This window comes from Ursus americanus, chromosome 32, assembly GCF_024610735.1.
Source record: "Ursus americanus isolate L20-20 chromosome 32, mUrsAme1.1.p, whole genome shotgun sequence".
NCBI classification, from domain to species: domain Eukaryota; kingdom Metazoa; phylum Chordata; class Mammalia; order Carnivora; family Ursidae; genus Ursus; species Ursus americanus.
The window spans coordinates 22,188,112-22,209,237 of NC_142158.1; positions in this window are offsets into that span (position 1 = coordinate 22,188,112).

Here is a 21,126-nt window from a genome sequence, read left to right on the forward strand (position 1 = left end):
ACGTGTGACTAATTTATTAGAACTAGGTAATAATGTCTTACCATTCCTGCTCTTTGAAAATACCTCAGGAGGCATTTGGTTGCCAAACAGTTCTAGACATTGTTGACTCCCCAGTTTTTCAGCACCACTAACAATATAAATATTTATGAATCCATGACGACACCAGATTCAGAAACAGTCATAATCCTCTTTCTCACCATCTTAGAGACTGAACCACGTATTTGCACGACCTTCACTCCAATGTCTTTTTGGCATCAAAGACAAAAAGGGATGGGAGCCTAAGGGAGACTAGAGAGAAATAACAAAATGTCATGCCTATTTCCCTACTGAATTTCCTAAAGGGAAAATCAAGCTATAATGGCATCTATTGAGACAGGTGGGGGAAACAGTACAGATTTTTTTTTTTTTATCAGATAATCATGTTGCATAAATTGTAAATGCCCTGACACTGGATTGTGGTTACACAGGGAAATGCCCTTATTGTCAGGTGGATGCTGAAGTATTAACAAAGAAAGTATCATGATGGAGTGCAAATAATTTCAAATGGTTCAAGACTAAAATGTAAAGATAGTTGATAGATGTAAAGCAAAATGTGAACAATGGGTGATTCTGGTGAAAGTAATGACATATGGCTGCTCTCCACACTTTTCTTGAAAATTTCTCTGTAGGTCTGCATGTTTAAAAATAAGAAGTTAGGGGAAGAACACCAGTCTGGGATGGGGGAGGAAGCCTGAGGGACACGGATGGGAAAATATCGGTCATGTGTCGATGATTGATTCCAGGGCAGAGCAGTTCATGGGAAGTTCGTCCGGTGAGTCTTTCCACTTCTGTGTGTTTTAGAAGTCTCTATACTAAGAGTGTTTTTTGTTCTTATTTCTTTATAGAGCAGAAATAGTCCCTCTTCACCCACCTTTTAAGTTTCCTCCATGCTCTGTTTGGATCAAAGCCCCCTCCCACTTTAAAGAGCCAGAAAACCAACCACAAGTACAGCCCCATTTTCGTGCCAGGACAGTACACTGTAGAGTGAGGTGAGACATAGGATGACAGCAGCTACAGGACTGACCTGATAAACCTCTCTTCAGTCCCCTTATTAATGTCTACAAAGCAAACAGTATTTGCGGGGCACGGGCTTCACTTGACGCTAGGCGCTGGAAGAAGAGGACGGACGTGTGAGAGCAGCACAATTTAAGAGAAAAGTCTTTGTGGAAATAACCCAACTGTCCTGGGTGGATGACTGGGTAAAATGTGGTCTCTCCAGACAATGGAATATTGTTCAAAAGGAAGGACATTCTGACACACGCTACAGCATGGATGAACCCCGAAAACACTCCGAGTGAAGTAAGCCAGTCACAAAAGGACGAATACTGTGTGGATCTTCTCATATGAGGTCCTTACAGCCATTAAATTCACTGAGACAGAAAGTAGAATGGTGGTTGCCAAGGTCTGGGGAGACGGGGAAACAGGAGTTAGTGTTTAATGGGAATAGAGCCTCAGTCTGGGAAGGTGAAGAGAGATCTGGAGACAGATGGGGGTGGATGGTTGCACAGCAATGAGAATGTTCTTAATGCCACATAACTGTATGCTTAGAAAGGGTTGAAATGGCAAAAAAAAAAATTATGCTGTGTGTATTTTATCAGAATAGGAAGGAAGGAAGGAAGGAAGGAAGGAAGGAAGGAAGGAAGGAAGGAGGGAGGGAGGAAGGAAGGAGGGAGGGAGGAAGGAAGGAAGGAAGGAAGGAAGGAAGGAAGGAAGGAGGGAGGGAGGAAGGAAGGAAGGAAGGAAGGAAGGAAGGAAGGAAGGAGGGAAGGAAGGAAGGAAGGAAGGAAGGAAGGAAGGAAGGAAGGAGGAAGGAAGGAAGGAGGGAGGAAGGAAGGAGGGAGGAAGGAAGGAAGGAGGGAAGGAAGGAAGGAAGGAAGGAGGAAGGAAGGAAGGAGGGAAGGAAGGAAGGAAGGAGGGAGGAAGGAAGGAAGGAGGGAGGAAGGAAGGAGGGAGGAAGGAAGGAAGGAGGGAAGGAAGGAAGGAAGGAAGGAAGGAAAGAAGGGGGGAGGGAAGGAGGGAAGGCAGGCAGGCAGGCAGGCACGCCAGCCTCTGTCCCTAAAGATCTCTGAAGTGTGAAAACCTCCTTGCTTCAATACTTGCAACAACCCAGAGGTAAAAATGTTGCGTTTCCCAAGGCTGTGTAAATTGCAGCTACTCGTAGGAATTCCCACATTAACACAGACCCAGATTTGGGTGCCGGGAGGACAGGAGCTTGCAGATCACAGAAGGCTGCGCTCTGGGGAGACCCTGCTATGTGGCCCCAGGAAATCCTCGTTGGCCGGCAGCGAGCTGGGGTGAGGGGTGGGGTGAGGATTTCCTGGTAGTGCTCTTGTAATACCTTGTTAGTGCTTGTAATCAACACGGCCAGGATGAAAGAAGTCCGGCTTCAGAACAGAAACATTGTGCTTTAAATTAAATCAGCTCCCCGCTGTGAGCCACTTACTCCCTTCCTCCCCACAGCCAGGGACACAATTCAGAGGTTTCTCGGCTCCCCGAGCAGCATGAGTGACCTTCAGTCTTTCCACTTCAAATCCATTCAAGATGATCACACTGGCTTAAGTAAGAGTCTCCATTCCAGCCTCCCTGCCTCTCCTCCCCTTCTCAGCGGCCCGGCTGTCATACCTCTTTGTGTCTGCCTCTGTCTCTCTGCCTCTGTTTCTCTGCCTGTCCCTCTGTCTCTGTCTGTGTGTGTGTGTCGCTCTCTCTCACACACACACCGACATTGGTTTCTTTTCTGTATCTGCGTGTAAGAGTTGCTTAACCCACCTCCAAGTGCATCGCCCTTCTACCTGGCTCAGAACTGACAGTGAGATTTTTCACCTCCTCGCCCTCCTTTCTCCTCTCTGAAGAACAAGGAACCAGATGGCCATCCCCCAGTCTCCCAGCGTGAGTTTGACTGACAGGAGCCTTTGATAAACCTCAGAAGAATGAAGTCATCTCCAGGTCACTGCTGCTGCCTGGCCTTTAACACCCCACACAGACCACCATTATCTGCTGAATAGGAGACAAAGAAAATTAGCCCTGCTTCCCCATCACCCCATTATTTCCAGGCTGATTTAAACAAGGAAGCAATGAGATGCCCTTCACTTTCCTCCAAAAGGTACAAATGTCAGCTGTTAAAAAATGCAAACAAGAGGCTTTCCTATGTTAATGGCTGGGTTTCTTTGTTGGGGCTGAGGAGTGGAAAGTACATTTTATTCTCTGCCTTTGAGGAAAGACTTAACAAGCTACTAAACAACTTCCTTAACTACCCATACCTTAGACCAGCTGGTGAGTACGCTTAAGCTTCAGGTTTCAGCGGGAAAAGAAAGATGGAAGGGAAGCTTCATTTCTAGTCTTTAACAGCAGATAATCGCAGAACCTGGAGAGAAGAGTGAAAGAAGTTTCCTATCATTTTAACCCTAAATTTTGAAAAAGAAGAGAAGATCTTCTCCCCTTTACCCCAAATATTTTTTTTCCCCTAGAAACTAAATGTTTAAGTGTCAGCAGAGCTAAAAATGAGGCATGGGTACCATGTGCCCTTCTAGATATGACCTCGGTGGAGATGGTTGCTGATTGTCTCTTGCCATGTTGTGAAGGGCAGACGTGTGTGTGTGTGTGTGTGTGTGTGTGTGTGTGTGTGTGCTGTTATTTGTTGCTATGGGTTAGTACCCCAGTGTTAACTGGAAAATGGAAAATTATGGCAGAAAGGTCCATTATTAGGAAGGAATTTGTTTCACAATTCCACAGTTACTAAGTATTGGGGGTTAGAGTAAATTTTCTTTGCATGACAGTCCACACTGCTAAGAGGGCATTGTTTGCTGTTGCCATCATCCGGGCTATCTGACTTTACAACTGTGGGTTCTATACAGGGATTGCATATAGGGGTTCTATATAGAACAACTGTTCTATAACAGGGGATTGCAATAAAAAAGCAGATCTCAGAAAGATCACGGTAATCTAGATAAATTAAGGACTCAATCAATAGACGCTTGTTAGCTATCTGAGCCGGACACTACAGGAAGTCACTCAGGAGGTACTAATTTGGAGACAGTCCCCATAAGGAGTTCACAGTCAGGACACTGGAGCGAGACTAGACTTCATTCCTAATAGATAGATAGGATCTAAATAAGTAAAACCAGGAAGGGGAGAAACAAAAGCCTGGGGAAGAAAGAACTGTGTTGAGAGATTTCTTCGGAATGGGAAGCACTTGTCTGAGTGAGGTGAAAAGAAAGTAAGAATCAAATTGTTGGTGTCTGGATGAGGAATTCACACTTTCTTTCTGCATTCGGTGGCAGGGCTGCCATAACAAAACACTACAGACTGGGCGGCTTAGGGATAGAAATGTATTTCTCACAGTTATAGAGGCTGGAAGACCAAGAGCAAGGTGTTGACACCTTGTTGGCAGGTTTGGTTTCTTCTGAAGATTCTCTCTTCGGCCTGCAGGCTGCCACCTCCGTGATGTATCCCCCCATGACCTTTCCTCAGCGTGTGACCATGTCTGTCTCTTTCTCTTCTTGTAAGAACATCATTGATGTTAGATGAGGACCCTACTCTTCTGTCTTCATTTAGCCTTGATTAAATACTCAAATTTTTTTTTTAAAGACTTCTGTGGCCAAAAGTTGGCCAAACTGGAGGCTGATACTCAGAGCTTGATAAAAACTCGTTTTTTAAAGGCCTTTTCTCCTAAGCTAAATGGAACTATGTATTTTGAGGGAAAGAACATTCTGAAGCTTATGTAGAACAATTTATTCAAACATTCCAAAGACACATAGCTCTAAATCTAGAACAGCTTAGTTGAAGAGTTTCTCTCTGATATAAAGAAGGAAAGTTGAAGGTAATTAAGATAAAGGACAGGTGGGCCAGCCCTTTGATATCATTCAGGCAATGGCCCAATTCTTTAAGAATTATAAAGAACTGCCTTTGTCTTATCAATCAAGTCTTTACAAAACCAGAAACTTGGCCCTTGAAGCAATTCAGAGCCCACCTATCCATACCAATCACCAAACCTCCCATATTCATCTCAGAATGCTTGCAAATACTAGAAAAGATCAGGATACTAGAAACAGAGCTGCCCTGCACTTAAGAAAAAGAAGGACATTTAAATATTAATAACACTAGACTTCTGACCTGACACGTTAGGTACCTGACACATGGCTAAAATTTTAAAACAAAAGCTATAAGGCTTCTATTTGTATCTCTCTCTCTCTCTCTTTTTCTCTCCCTCCCTCTCTCTCTCTCTATATATATGTATATATACACACACACACGCAAACTCTATAATATAGAGTTTTACTATATATATAAACTATATATCTATATATAGTGTTTTAGTGTGTGTGTATATATATGTAAATATATATATATAATATATATATATATAGTGTGTGTGTGTGTATACATACATACATACATACATATCTCCAAATTAATTTATAAAATTCCCTAAAAGAAGTTCTACTCAGGTTGGCTTACATATAAATAAGCACTCATACAAATTAAGTACTTCTAAAACTCTCAGTAATATGGTAACTAACCCGAATGTTTTCTTAAGTTCACATTATCTAGGATGATCTTTGGCAAATAAAGCTGGTTTTTAAGTTGTTCACAAAACAAAAATAGGCATGCCTTCAGAGTTGTCAGCATTAAATATAATGCAAACATACAATTTTTTTTCTGCCTAGGTTTACTATTCAAACAAGCCTATGTTATCTTTGCTACATGATTAAGATTATGAAACTATAAATTCAACCTAAGAACAAAATGTACAATAAAAATGAATTGCTTGATGCATGTCAAGCGTGGCAGTTAAAAAAAAAAAAGAGGGAAGAACCATATGTTTAACTTTTTAGGTTCTCTGCTTCAATGGTGTTTTGATACTTTGCTGCTTTGTCAATTAGAAAAATAAGAAGATGGCTAACTCTGTTTAGTCTCATGAAATTTTCAGAAGTAATTCAAATATAGTTGTTAAAAACGAGTAAATCAAAGGGATGTAAGTAGGATAAAAGTTTATAAATGAACTTTTCAACAAAATTATGTTTTATAATGTCTACTTAAAAAGTGTCAAAAATCTTTTTGATAACTTTAAACCTTAAAGATATACAAAGTTAGGCTAAATGATTAAGATTCATTGGATATAGAGATTATTTCTAAATAAAATAAAACATGAAAATATGAATGGCTGAGCATAAGTTTGTCTACCTTTGGGATATTGTTTTTATATAGTGTAGAGAAGCTAGATATTTTCGGGTCAGTTAATAAACATGATAAATTGTACTGTGAAAAAGACGTATGCCTCTGGAAATTATGAAGTGATGTATTAATGAATTTGCTACAGAATAATGGTATGTACACGTCCGTTCACAATTGCTTACTTCCTATTTTACACTGAAAAGAAAGATTACTGATTAAAAATTCTAATTAATATATGTAAATGAAACTAATAAGAATAATAAGGGTAAAAAAACCCCTCTGTATGCAAGGAAAATAAGATGTGTTTTAGCAAGGTAAAGTAGAATGACTAGTTGTTACAGAATGAGAAAGAGAAAAAATAGAGGACAAAAACTGAATGGATAAAAAAAAAAATTGTAGGCAGTTGCAAAAAAAAAAGGAATTTTATGTGTGGTTAAGCTGCTAAGATTGAATAGATTTGCTTATAAATTCTTTTTGTTTTTTTAATGGACCTGTTAAAGTATATTGGTGCAAAACTAGAATTTGGTTTCTCTCTCTACTAAAACAAGCGTTTCTTAGATTATTGATCTGGTCTTAATAAGAAATTGCAAAAAAACACAAAAGTTTTTTTTTAACCTTTTAAGTAATTTCTCTGAGAAACCAGGATTTTGTGTCTTAAAATGTTTTTCTGTCCTTTGTGTTGTCTTTATTAGGTCTTTGATTAGTTAAAAAAAAAACCCAAACTTTCTCAACATTAAAGAGCTAAGGTGTTTTTTTCTTTTTTAACATTCATCCAATACAGCCATCTATATTTATCTTTTAAATATTTTATTGCCACCTTGGTTAACTAGGTAATTAAGTATTGTTTTATAATGAGATGTGATCCTATTTTGTGAAGTCTGACCTGGGCCATTATGTACAGTTTCCCCAAATCAACATCCAAATGGAGTTTTTTTGACCTCAAACTAACTTTGAAATTTCTCAGAGGGTCCCTAGAAAAAATCTCAAAAGATTCTTCTCATACCACGTAAAAGAGAGATGGGAACATTAATTAGATTTATTTGGTATGTTAAATTACATGTGAAGCAGTACCAGATAGGAAGTGATGCTAAACCTTCATAGGTTATAGGTGTATGGATATTTGAGAAATTACATCAAGTTCACAGACATTTGTCCGTACCCTCATTGTCCAATTACTGCATTAAAATGTTGTATGTCACAGAAATAACTAAATTTCCTTATCAAATGAACTCTTACCAGATCTTTAACCATGGCCATTTTTAAGCCATTTGTCATTCACAGACAGTTATTGATCTCCTGGGACTGTGAAAGCATTAGCAATGAGCTACAGGTGACAATGTTCCATGACAAAATCACTGGCATAACATTGGGACCTCTCCACTGGACTGAACAAGAATTTCTAGAATTAGCGAAGAAGCTGGTAAATTCATAGAACTACTAATTCAAGATCGAGCTGAATAAGAATTAATTACAGGGAACTGAATGGACTGATGAGGATAATTATAATTTTTATAACTTTTTGTTTGAAACATTACTGGTTCTTTAGTGTTTTGTTTTCCAGATTTCAGGAAACCTTTTCCTCTTGTCTCTGAAGCTATGTGTAACTTACAGAAGTTTAATGAAGTATGCCTTTGTGAACGAAGATGAAATGATTACTCTTTCTTCCTACCAGGTCCCTCCAGAATTCAGAAACTCTTAGTAAGTATTCTTATTTTCATGGCAATGTAGTTATTTGCATAAGTTCAACAATCCATTTTTGTAGATTTTATGTCCTTTTAACAGGATGCAATTGGAAACATTGCTTATGTTATCAAGGCTTTGACTGGAATGTTATATTTGAGAATGATGTGCCTACAATCACGTATGACCAGACACCTTTAAGGAACTAAGGTTGACCCTATGGAAACAACAAAACCCCTTGAAAAAATCACCTGATGCCTTTTTTTCAGGGTTTCTATCCTTACCAGTTGAGTAAGGAAATTTACTTCCTGGCAGACTCAGGAACTAAACAATATTTGGGAGACAAAAAGAGAAGAATTCACCCAAATTCATATGTATTATAGGCCTAGTCTGATGGAGAACCCTTGGCGTGGCTTCCAAGTGTCAAGAGGCTTTTAAAAGTCCAATCTGAGATTCTTTATGAGAAGTTCCAGCAAAGCAGACTCGGAAAAAAAAAAAAAAAAAAGTGGTTGTGGTCAATTATTATTTTGCCTGTACTTACACAAGCAATGAGACCATGTTAAATGAGACTAGATTTATTCTGCAGACAATTAGTCTTACTTCAATAATGTTTGATAGAAATGGAGGAGACTAGAGAAAAAAATTATATTTCAATGGAAAACTATAACACAGTCTTTTGGGTATTAAATTGTCTTTTTTCCTTTTGTCATTCAGGTTTTGTTACCTATCTGTACACTGGATGAGATCCTGAATTCTCATTTCCTCTGATACCTGGCTGCCACTCTCCAAATGAATATTTCCACTTTTTCTTCTACCCTTCTGACTTGGAATCACTAAAATTAAACCTGCCGGTCTTCTTTGGCCCTGCAAGCTGAAACTGTCCAGCCTGACGACATCGCCAGAGGCATTCAAACTGCAAACCAAAAACATCTATTACATTGCCATTGTCTGCCTTCCTCCAGAAGATGCCTTGAGTCCAACATCTAGAAATCTTCTGGACTTACTGCCCTCTGGACTTAAAAACTGAGTTTCTAGTTTGTTCTAACCATGAAGCTTTGTTTTTCTTTTGTTTTTACAGAAATACCCAGGACTAAGAGACTCGTTTGATGGGTTTGGGGAAATCGGCTCAGTTTCTGAACTGTGAAAGTTGGGGAGAAGTTTCAGATGGTGGAATTCAGATGGGGTTCAGGATTTACTGCCCCAAATACGGCACCCCAACATATTAAATATTTTAAGTTGAAGGAGTTTTGAGAAAACAGCAGAAGCAAGAAGGTCACTTTTATCACCTTCCTGCTCTTCTCCCCTGAAACCCTGATATGAAAGGTTGCACTTCCTATATCCAGAGGAAAAGAGCATCCTTATCTTTGAAGACAAAGGGATGCCAGGAAGAATCTGAACAAACAGGGCTTGCTCAGCTTCCCCTAGGCTGCTACACCTACCACATATTCCTTAACCTATGATATTCCCCTGTGACTTCACCCTTCATCAAACCTACATAAAAATACACAGCTCTTTCTTTGGGTCTTCATTTCCTCAAGAAGGCACCCCTGTTTCATAAAACTTACATTAAATAAATGTGTATGTTTTCCTCCTGTTAATATGTCTTTGTCAGTTTAGTTTTTAGTCTCAGCCAGGGACCCTGGAAGGTAGAGGAAAACTTTTCCTCCCCTACACAGCCTTAGTAATACAGCACCCATTACTCAGCACACATGCACACGTTACTCAGCACATAATACAGCACACATATACAGTTATATATACAATTTACATATATAAATTGAATCCAGTATTCAAGATGTGATTGACCAGAGGAACAGATTACTTGGTTGGAGAATATATTCTCACTGTAATATAAAAAATAGCATATATTTCTTTCTTTTTTTTTTTTTTAAAGATTTTATTTATTCGACAGAGATAAAGACAGCCAGCGAGAGAGGGGACACAAGCAGGGGGAGTGGGAGAGGAAGAAGCAGGTTCCTAGCAGAGGAGCCTGATGTGGGGCTCGATCCCATAACGCTGGGATCACGCCCTGAGCCGAAGGCAGACACTTAACCGCTGTGCCACCCAGGCGCCCCAAAATAGCATATATTTCTGTGTAATAGAGCACTATAGTATCTCTCTGCTTTGTAATTGTTGAGAACAGACTGAATAAAGTTTTCAGAGAGAGACTGTGAAATCTCCAAATAATATTTTTATCTCCTGACTACATATCTCACCATTGCCAGATCAGAAAGCTTTCCTTGCCTCTAGCATTCAAAGTGAGTTTTGGATAATCTGAGTTATGCTCAATACTAAAGCAAATGGTCTCCCTTTGCTATGACTGTTTTTGTGAAATCACAGAATTGCAGAGCATGAAAGATCCCTAGAGAATACACTTTAAATTTATTATGTAGCTTTATTGGGTCAGTTCCAATAGTTTTGCAGTAATCTTTGCGTCCCTTGGAATTCCATGCAATTTTTAAGAGTGGTGATTATTTCATTTCTTATACTAGGAACTTCAATTCTTTGTAATGAAGTACGCAAAAACATAAGGAAAATTTATGGAAGGAAAGTATCTTGGGATTGCATAGAAATTTAAATGTTGTCTAGCCAAATTCTTAACTCAGACCATGAACCCTTTTGCACATGTCACCCACCTGATAATTAAACACCTCCAGTGATCAGAAACTCATCTTCAGGACGTGGCCCCTATAATCACATTGAGCTGGGGTCTGTTTCTGTGTGCCTTTCACTGGCTGATAGCAGTTTATAGTGGTTATTATTTTAGTCTGCTCTGCCTGCCTCCCTGTGCTACCCCTCACCTTACCCTGACCCAGATCCCAGGGAGGCAAAGTTCTTTCCAAGCGCTTTTCTGGCTAAGCCGACAGTGAAGAGCCTCCTTTTCTCTCTGGTTGCTAAGCTTGATAAATGGCAGTTTGGAGCACCCTGCAGCAGTAGGAGAATATGAAGTCTGTTCCAAAAGAGGGAGCAGAGTAAGGGAGAGAAGGGAGAAAGACAGAAAGAGAACACCCTGGTTCTAGTTCCCTCCATGGGCAGCTCTGCTTTTGCCTTCCTCACCATTTGGTTATGTGAGCCAATAAGCCCTCTTTTTTTTTTCTATTTAAAGATTTTATTTATTTATTTGAGAGATAGAGAGCACAAGCAGGGGGAGAGTAGAGGGAGAGGGAGAAGACTCCCCACTGAGCAGGGAGCCTAATGCAGGGCTCGATACCAGAACCCTGGGATCATAACCTTAGCTGAAGGCAGATGCTTAACTGACTGAGTCCCCCAGGTGCCCCCCAATAAGCCGTCTTATTTAAGATATTTCTAGTTACATTGCTGTCACATGCAAATAGGAGATTAGTTAAGGAATAAGTCTAAGTCATCCTCATTGAAATAGCTCTTAAAATGTTTGAAAGTCATCATTAGAGAGATCATATTTTAATTGTCCAAGTTGGGGCACTTTTTAGGTGTGAACTAGAACACAATTTGCAATTATGCTGCGACACTAGCCATAAACTTGGACTGTTCCAGAAAGCTTATTGCTAGCCTTCCTACCCCTATTCTTTCCAGTCCACTCATCCCTGATTCCTTCACACTTTGTTAAAAGTCATGGTTCCTAATCCCCAGGCCACACTGACTGGCATTCTTTGAACACTTGGCAATTTGCCAACGTCTCTCTTGGAATGTGGCAGCTAGAATTGAATCTGGTGCTCAAGCTGTGGTTGACTGTGTACCAGATGACTTGGTCTGGAGAATATACTCCCATGACCCCACTGATGCAACCTTAATTTAGACCTCCCTCTAACTCTGGTTCTTTCTCTTAAACAGCACGTTAGATTGTGTCTGGCATGTGGGTTGGTGCTTAAAAGCCAATGAATAAATGGCTCATTTTGAGCTGGAAGTCAGCTCCACTCCAACTGGCTTCTGAGGATTCAAATATGGGATCTCCTATTTGTGTGAAATTTCATCTTCTCCATTTCAGTCTACTACATTAGTTCCTATTTCACAATATCATTGTTTCTCCCAACTTCTATTCTTCAATAAATGTAGGAAGCATGTCATCAGTGTGTCACCACTACTGATGTTGGTATTAGCTAACACTTGGTGCTTCTTGTGGGCCAGTCCTCATTTTGGGCATTTTTAACTCACTTAACATTCACAATAAAATGATGAAATGGATATCATGATTATCCTCATTTTACAGATAAAGAAATTGAGGCAGAAAAAGGTTAAGTAAGCTGCCTAAGGTCACAGGGAGCTCATAAGCAGCAGAGCCAGGATTCAAAACTAGACAATCTGCCTCCAGAATCTATGCTCTTTTGCACCTTTCGGTTCTCATCAAATGCACTCAGTACTAAGATTAAGAGCAAGTCCGGGCCAAGGACAGAGACCATGGCATCCCACCAGAGTGTGGGTACACAGCAAGCACTCAATGTGTGTGCTTTGTTCCATGAATTCCTACTCTACCTAACTCTATAATAATAACCAACTAAAAGAGAAAGTGTCATATGTCTTGCTGAGGCCCAGATATACTGTTCTAATTTAAGTACTTACAAAGCATTATTTTCTTAATCCAATCTAGAATTCTCTCTTGGACCTATGGCAAACTCCGTTATTGTTCTGTAGACTCTCCCTCTCTCCCTCCCTCCTTCCTTCCTTTCTCCCCCCTTCCTTCCCTTCTATTTTCCCTCCCTTGCCCTCCCTCTCTCATTCTTATCCCCTACAACATTTACTCTTAAGAAGAACTGCATTTGCCTGGCTCTAGTCTGCTGCCCCTGCTCCGCAGTTTCTTAAAGATCATAGCCTTTTACCTGGAGGTCCTCTACCTAACCCAAGGCTCTAATTTCCTTGGCCAGAGATTTGAATTTACTTACAGATGCTAGATTATCTGTAGCTTTCTCACCTGAGAAATTATAGCTATTAGCAAAATCTGCAAACTTTTATAATTTTATCATTATAATAATTAAATTTTTAGACACTGCAAGTTCAACGGAGGCTTGCCAGACCAATCAATGGCCTGAACCGATTTTGAAAATCTTTCTTCTTTTGGTGAACATAGTTTCACTTTGACAACTTTAGATGTCAAGCTGACCATGGCAAGAACAAGTCAAACACAAATGCAATGATATTGACCAACGTGATGGGTGCACAGAAGATGTACAGTCATTACAAGGTCGATGGCTTCAAAGATAGCAAGATAATTATTTGAATAACTCCAAATTTAAATGTGAAAAGTGAGAAATGAATTGTACAAAAATCTGAGCGATATCTGATGCTATGGTCATCCTAGACCCAAGTCCTCTTAGAGGCAGAGAAAGGCAAAGCCAAATATGGCAGAGTCTCCATGGAAATTAGTCTACACAAACACAGGGCCTTAAATTTATTTGGGCAATCCTGGAAGAATTAAAGAAAGTCAAGATATAAATAAAAATGAAAAACATCACTCCTGACTAGCCTGGCTATCGAATGCCCAGCAGCCTGCCGCCAGGAAGGACAGAGCCAGTGACAAATATTGCCAGCTGAGAGATGAGTTTTTTCACCTCTCTGCAAGGCTGAATAGAAGGAATTTAATTTGCCTGCTTGGCTCTTATGCAATGCCAGGTAACCTTAGAATAAAGAGGGCTTTGAGGGAGAAAGCCAGACTTCCCAAACACATTGCTACAATCATATCCTCCTCTTGTCTGATGCCTGCAGACACAGCGACCAACATGTCCCAGACCGCTTACTGCTATCACTCAGATCCATGAGGCTCTGTCTCCCACAGAGAAGGATGGGAGATAGAAAGGCTCCAGCTGCTCTCCCTGTGAAAACTCCAGAGTGAAATTCCATCGGACAGAAGCCAGCTCGCTGCCGAGTCAATTGAGCCTTTTATCAGTCAGATTTGTATACGTTATAGAAAGAGCCAAAGAAGGGAGTTACTGTATACCGCGTATATTTTTAGTTCCCCGGGATTCGTTGCTATTGGACTTAATGTGCGGGGCAGAGAAGAAAAAAAAATTCAACTTCGGTCTTCTGTGTGGCTTTTTGAGGTCTTCAAGGTTTGCTAGACTTGTCTGTTCGTTTCTAGATATACTCAGGTGAATTCCGCTGCACGGAGAGCGTGCTATTGCTTTCAGAAACCAAATTCAACCCCTATTTCATTGATTTTTCAAATAATTTCCTGATGAGGGCCAGTGTGTGTGTGTAAATATACATGATCTGATTTTAACCTCAAGACTCATTCTGTTCACCAACGGCAGCACGGTAAAAACATTTCAACTGGAAGAACCAGCAAGGAAACCTTGCAATCCTCTCACTTTCTTCACTGACTTCAGCTTTTGCTGAAGCAATTCCCTGTGGGAAAATAAACACAAAAACGAGCAAACAAGATATGTGGATGTGGAGATAGTATTGCCATCACTGGTTCCCAATGAAGGAACTTAACATTTTTTTAGCTGATCTCCTATGGACTTTTGAGAAAAGAAATCACCCTGCTACCATTTTATTCACTGCCATAGAATTTTAAGTGTCACTACTTCCCCTCCAATGTCCTTTCAGTCATTAGTTGTTTCCATCACTCAACAAGAATTTATTGAGCAGCTATTACGTGGCAGGCAAGGGTGGGGTGTTGCAGATAGGATGGAGAATCAGACAGACATGGTTCCGGCCTGTCTGAACCTAATAGGGACGATCCAAGGATAAAATCCCTCAAGCTAAGTTGTAGACACCATAGGGAATAAATGCCACATCTCTGAAAATGGGAGAGGAAGTAAGGGGATACTTATCACCCAAATAAAGTAATTTCTTCAGCAAGATGCTTATAGAAGCACTACGGTATTGCTCTCAAAAGCTGGGCATGGACAAGGCAGTCTTTGCTTTCTTCTTCGGAGGTAAGGTGTATGAAAGGGAGCACCCATCTCTTCAGATCTGAATGGCTTCCTGGATACACAACCTCTTCAGTCGCACAGAGCCCCAAACCCAGAAAGGCCCCGGGTTCGGTTTAATGCTCTACTGTTGCTGTTTTGAAATCCTTGTTAGTTTTTCGACAAGGGGTCCTATACTGTCATTTTGCACCAGGCCTTACAAATTATGCAGTCAGTTCTGTCTTTAGAATTGGTGGACAACTGGGGGGAGAGGTGGGGAGATGTATGGATGTGGGGGTAGGGCAACTGTGCTGGGGGTGCTAATTCTAAGCTCATACCCCCTCAGCTAGGTTCCATAGAGACCCAAGTTTGGGAGATTATGGCACTGGATAGTCATCGATGTTCAAGAAATAATTTATTAAGCAATTACTTTTCTAATATTTATTCAACAAAAATGTACTCAGCAAAAGCTTCAAAGATGAACCAAATAAAACCTAAAGATTTAATTCACCAATCACATTTGAGCCCTTTGACAGCATTATTTTGAAAGAGCAATGGAGAAAGCTTTATAAGATTATTAATCTTTATAAGATTATTAAATGATTTCCAACAGTTCTTACATAGAAGGCAATATATTGAATATTGGCTTTCGTATCAAAAGCCGGGGTTCATATGCAGACATATTTTTGTCTCACTACTTGTGTGATCTTGTCTGGGAGACTTAAGCATTTTGGGCCCCTTTTATCTTTTCTATCTACAAAACAATGATAATAATACTATGTTCTTGAGTTGCTAAAAGGATTAAACTGAACAGCATAGGTAAAGTGACTCTGAGTCTGAACCACATAGTAGGCACTCAATAACTCGTTGTGTTGGTTTGATATAATTATAGGTCTTTACTTGAAGACAGAAATAGATTTCCACTGTATGAATCCATTGAGGAAAAAAGTGTATTACTAATATATTAGAATTTAAAAGATTATGCTTTCTTAAAAAAGATTATACAAAAGATTACAATTGTACCCATTTTTATCTCTGCTTTTTTCTTCTCAACACAAGCCAGCATTCCTACCATTGATGCTAGAATTCTTCTCTTTAAATAGCACTTATACTTTATACACATGATTCTTAAAAAAATTTTACTCAGATTCCAGGAATTTTTATTTCGGTGGTGTATGTATGTACACAGCCATGCACAATTAATCAGAGTTTTCAAAATAGAATCGATTCAATTCACTACCACCATTTCCTCAAAATTACTACTGTCTCCCTTTCTAGAACTTTACTGGTCAAGAATCTGGGGTTTCATCTCCAACTCTTTTCCGTCCAGTGCTAATCATTCCTATGTCAGAAAACAGATAATCATTGTTTGCTTTCATCACTGTCATATTAGCCAACCCAGAAAACAAAGTTTGTACTTTTTTTTTAATTTAAAAAGTAAAATTCAAGTCAATTAAATTGAATTTGGCATAATCCTAAAGGGAAATGCTATCATTCTATTCAACTCCCTAGTTACCTTCTTTCCAACTTTGAAAGGTGTACATTTGGTTATCATTATTTCATCAAGTAACACAAAATACGATCTCAGTCAGATATTAAAGATGACTCCGGGTTCATGGAGAGCACTCAGGGGAAAGGACAGTTAAGCATCTCCAAGGTCATAGTCATGGCTATTAGCTAAGGACTTCTATTTGACACTGCTGAGAGCACCTGTTACGATAACTGGAGACCATGGCAACTGTTCAAGAAGTAAATTCCATATATTGTGAAAGTCACTAAGTATGTATTATAAAATACTCGTAAAGGATTTGTTGAAACACATACGAAGTGTTAATTATTTGGCTAAGCGCTTTATGCATCTAACCCAAAAGGACTCTGTGAAGTACCTCCATCTTACAGAAGATGAGCCTGACGCTTGGAGAATTTGAGACCTATAAGAATCAGGACTGAAATCCAAGTATGTCAGACGTCAGAAGTGGTGCTCTTATCCGCAGTATTATTAGTGTGCGTCCCATTCTGCCGTTTGCCATCTGGCTCAGTACCCCTGCTGACTTTCCTTACCTAGAACTAAGAATCTCGGTAAGTGAGCTATCCTGCAGGACTTACCACGAGCAGAAGAGGGCCTGGACAGAAAGCAGTTACTTAAATATCATATTCTCGAGCTGGGGGTTCTAAGTCGATGTTTTCTAAACATCCAATTCCCAGAACTGCCCTTGGGCACCAGTGCACCATTAAAATTACATGAATATTCCACGTAGGCATATGCAAATTCTACCTCCCACTAATGTTCTCCTTCGGAACGAGAATGAGCATTAGTTTAGACAATAAATACTTTCAGGACACTGAAACCATTTAAACGTGTAACATGACCTAGCTATTTGAGGCAATGAGTAATTCTGGAGTAAAAGTCAATAATCATCATGGTACTCTCTTTTAAAATAAATCGGTGTTTTTCATAATCTATAACTCTAAATAAGCCATTTAAAGCATAAGTTTGCCAAACATTAGGATACCCAATTTTATTCCATGCACGCGTCCCACATGTGAGGGATCCTTGGTTCATATGTCGCTGTTGGCCAAGTTAAAACCTGCATTGCTATCTGAATGACGTGAAAGTCTCCGAATCTGCTCACATGGCCTTTGCAAGTTGCAGAAGGGGAAGACATTTGAATAAACTGTATTGCATCTGCTAAAGGAAAATGCAGTTTGCAGAGATATTTACTTTTGAACAGTCGGTGAGAAAGCTACAGGAAGGCAGAAAACAAAACCGTGAACTCCCTTGGGTTGTGCCCTTCTTGCTCGTCTCCTGTTTTCTATCTTCCACCTCCTCGTCTCTGTAATTTTCTGCCCAGGCTGAAAGGTATAAAATCCTTTAGCTTCTGCTTCTTGCTAGCAAGTAAAAAGAGGTCAAGCCAGAAAGGCAGCAGAACACACACTGATTACTAGGCCACACACACTAGAAAATCTCCAAGAAAATGTTCAGAGCTCTATCCAAATTGCCACTAAAAGTGCCACGTCGTGGGAGACAAGGGAGCCGTGTCTTATGGTTATTTGAACTGAGCATTTTTTAATCAAAATCACTTCCTAACCTTCTTAGTAGCTTATTCTTGCCCACCCCCTCTCAAAAATACAGAAAATTGGTTTTCTGGATTCAACATACAGGTCACTTCATTTAAGCCTCTGCTCAAATGTCACCAACTCAGAGTGGCCTTTGCAAAACACACTATCTAAAATGTCACCCCACACCCTCTACCCCACTTTCTCCTGCTTTTCTTCATAGTGGTGATGCCTACCTGACATTTTACAATATATTTTCTGATCATTTATTTGTTCGTTCTTTCTCCTTCTGGAATGCATGTGCCATGGGAGCCAATCTGCTTCATTGACCACTGTACCCCCGATGCCTAGAACAGTACCCCACGCATGATAGGGACTCAATAAATATTTGTTGAATTAATTAAATACCTGTGAAAACAAGCCGAGCCATATGGAGCTGGCAGAAGTATCCTGACGTGCTATTTTCTGATGTCATTTGTTCTCACATAATTCCGCCAGGAAGAAACCTTTCCAGGGAGAGGGTCTCCAGTCCAAGTTTCTTCCAGTTCTTTTCTTCTGCTCTCTGTGTAGTCAACCCAAAGGATATTTGAGTTCCATTTGCAGAGAAACGCTAGAGATAGAAATGATAATGTCCCCTCAACTTAAAAGGGCCGAGCATGTTTTGAAAGTGTTTTATGAACTGGAAACCTTTCTATGAGGTATTTCACTACAGCCCCATAAAACCGTACACCCTGCTGGAATCTCATCCTGTGAAATTTGGCAGTGTTTCCTTCCTCAAGTAATGAGTTCAATTCACGTTTTCATTTAAGTTCATACCCAGATACAAATCAGTGTCATGGCCACAGGCAACAATTCGCAGAATTCCCAGGCACGAGGGTGTGTGGGGGGGGTAGTCAGGGAAGGAGGGCCTGGAAGATGGAGTGCCAGCTTCTTCCGTTCTAATGGCGGCCTCCGTGGCATGGAGCGCCTCAGGCCTGCCCCGCTGCCAGGTCCCATGGAGGCAGTTGGCTGAGGGGGCTTCCGGCTTCCATCTCAACTCAAGCTCCTCTTCTAAAGCCTCTCTGGATTTCCTGTGGTAATCCCTCTTTGTGTCCCTCTGCGAAAGAAACAATAATCGCTTTTCTTTTCTTTTTTTTTTTTTTTCCTGAGATGAAGTTCAAGAGCACAAGTGGTTTTACTTAGGGATTCAATAAACACCTTGGCAGGAATGAAAACAGCAGCGTAGAAAAGACCTAGTGGTTCTTCTAGTTGTAGCCAAAGCTGGATATTCTCGTGTGAGGAGAATCAGGCAGAGTCAATACTGAGAGAAACTGCCTCTGTCCTTCGCGGGTCAGGCAACTTCAATCTACGACCTCCTCAGTGGTTATTTTAAAGAGTTCTGTGATCAAGAAATGATTGTTACCTCAACCAAGCTGGTAACAGTGACAGCCAGAGCAACGGTGTGCGGAAGTTCTTTCCTGCCTGTGGGGAATTTGCCCTGATTTGCATTGACTTTATGACTTCCTGCAGGCAAACACCTGGAGACTCTTTCCTGGAGGAACGGCTGAGCATCGGGACAAAGCCATCATATTAAGTCTTCATTAACAGCGAGGCAGCCAGCTCTTCCCTTCCCCAAGCCAAGTTCTCAGACTTCAAAGAGATCGAAAATAAAAGGGGAGTTAAAGGAACCTTTAAATATATATATGTCTTCTTCATGTTCAAGAGAGCAAGCTAAGTCACACACATATACAGACACACACAAACACACACACATATATTCATATTTTACTGGCCTTTTTGCTCAGATGTCAATTTGTAACTTTGAGCTTCCCCTATGCTGGGATTGAAGCCATGGGATTGAAGCCAGATCTTGGTATTGATAGTCCATCCCATCGCTTTTCCTGATGCCCAGGCTGAAAGGTAGAGGCAAACCATGGAGGGCAGCCTGAGCTGATGGTTGACGGACTCCTCTGGGAGATCTACCTGTGGGACTCTTCCCACAGATCAGCGGCTGCCATATTTTCTCGGTGGGCAACACTTAGATGCCTCGTGATGAATGACAGGACTTGCTTTATTAAAAAAGTAATTATTCTACTCTTTACAGACTCTATTTTGATCCCTCTCCTTAGTAAAGTTGAATATGCTATAATTTAGTATAAAACTGCATATTTTCCAAATTGTCCCATAACAGGCTGAAATATATATGCATATGTTGCTTTTATTTTATTTTTTAGTTTTTAAAGATTTTATTTATTTATCTGACAGAAAGAAAGAGAGAGCACTCAAGAAGGGGGAGTGGCAGGCAGAGGGAGAGAGGGAAGCAGGCTCCCCACTGAGCAGGGAGCCCAATGTGGGACTCCATCCCAGGACCCCAGGATCATGACCTGAGCTGAAGGCAGATGCTTAACCACCTGAGCCACCCAGGCTCCCCATATGTTTGTTTTATCTGATAGCTTTATACCAGTGTGATTCACTAATAATCAATTAATGCATTAATTCAACAGTTATTTTATTGAACACTTACAAATTCCAGGCATTGTACTAGAGGTTGGAAACTGCGAGAAATCATAAATAATACAAATTCTTTGGCCATGTATTAAAAATATGGGGCTAAGATGGGAAATAATCAGTCATTAAAATAAACTGGACATAATGAAGGAGAGAGTGTAGGAAAAAGCTACTTAGCCCCTAAGGCATTTAGTTTAAGGCACAGTCTCTATATTACAGCTCCTATTTTGCTTATCCAAAAAATTCTTGGAATTTTGAGTGGTTACATTTTATGCTGTCATATCTCAACCCAACACGCAGGAAGTGGCCTCGTTTTTTAAAAATTGTGTGTTATACCAGGAGCTTTGATCTGGTGTGACATCGGGGTGCCTGTTACCAGAAACTCTTACAAGCCCAAGAAAGAAAACTGTTGTCTCCATTATCAATGTCTTACCTAGAGATGCACTGGATTTTGCCTGGGGACACCGAAAGGTGTAAGTTCACAACCTGGGGCTTCAGTGGAACACACTGAGTGATGGATTCAGGTCTCTGGAGAGATGGAAAAATAATCACCCTCTGAAGACCATCTCCAGAAACTACAGAATTTTCTTCTGCAGCCAGGAGGAAGCAGGGCCTGCCAGACTGTTAAGATATGCACTCCATGATTTCCAGAGAGAAGATGAGAGGCGAGGCTAGGATAGGACTTAGCAAGGGTTGGGGGGTGGGGGGCGGGGAGGGGGGAATGAACCGAGGAAAACGGCTGATGCCAAGTTGTCAGTAGAAAGGGAGGGTGACGCTCTTACAGAGCTAGAAGAGGTCAATAAATCACCACCCTTATCTTGCAAACAGAGCCTGTGACTTCAAAAATTAGCTCATTTATTCTGCACAA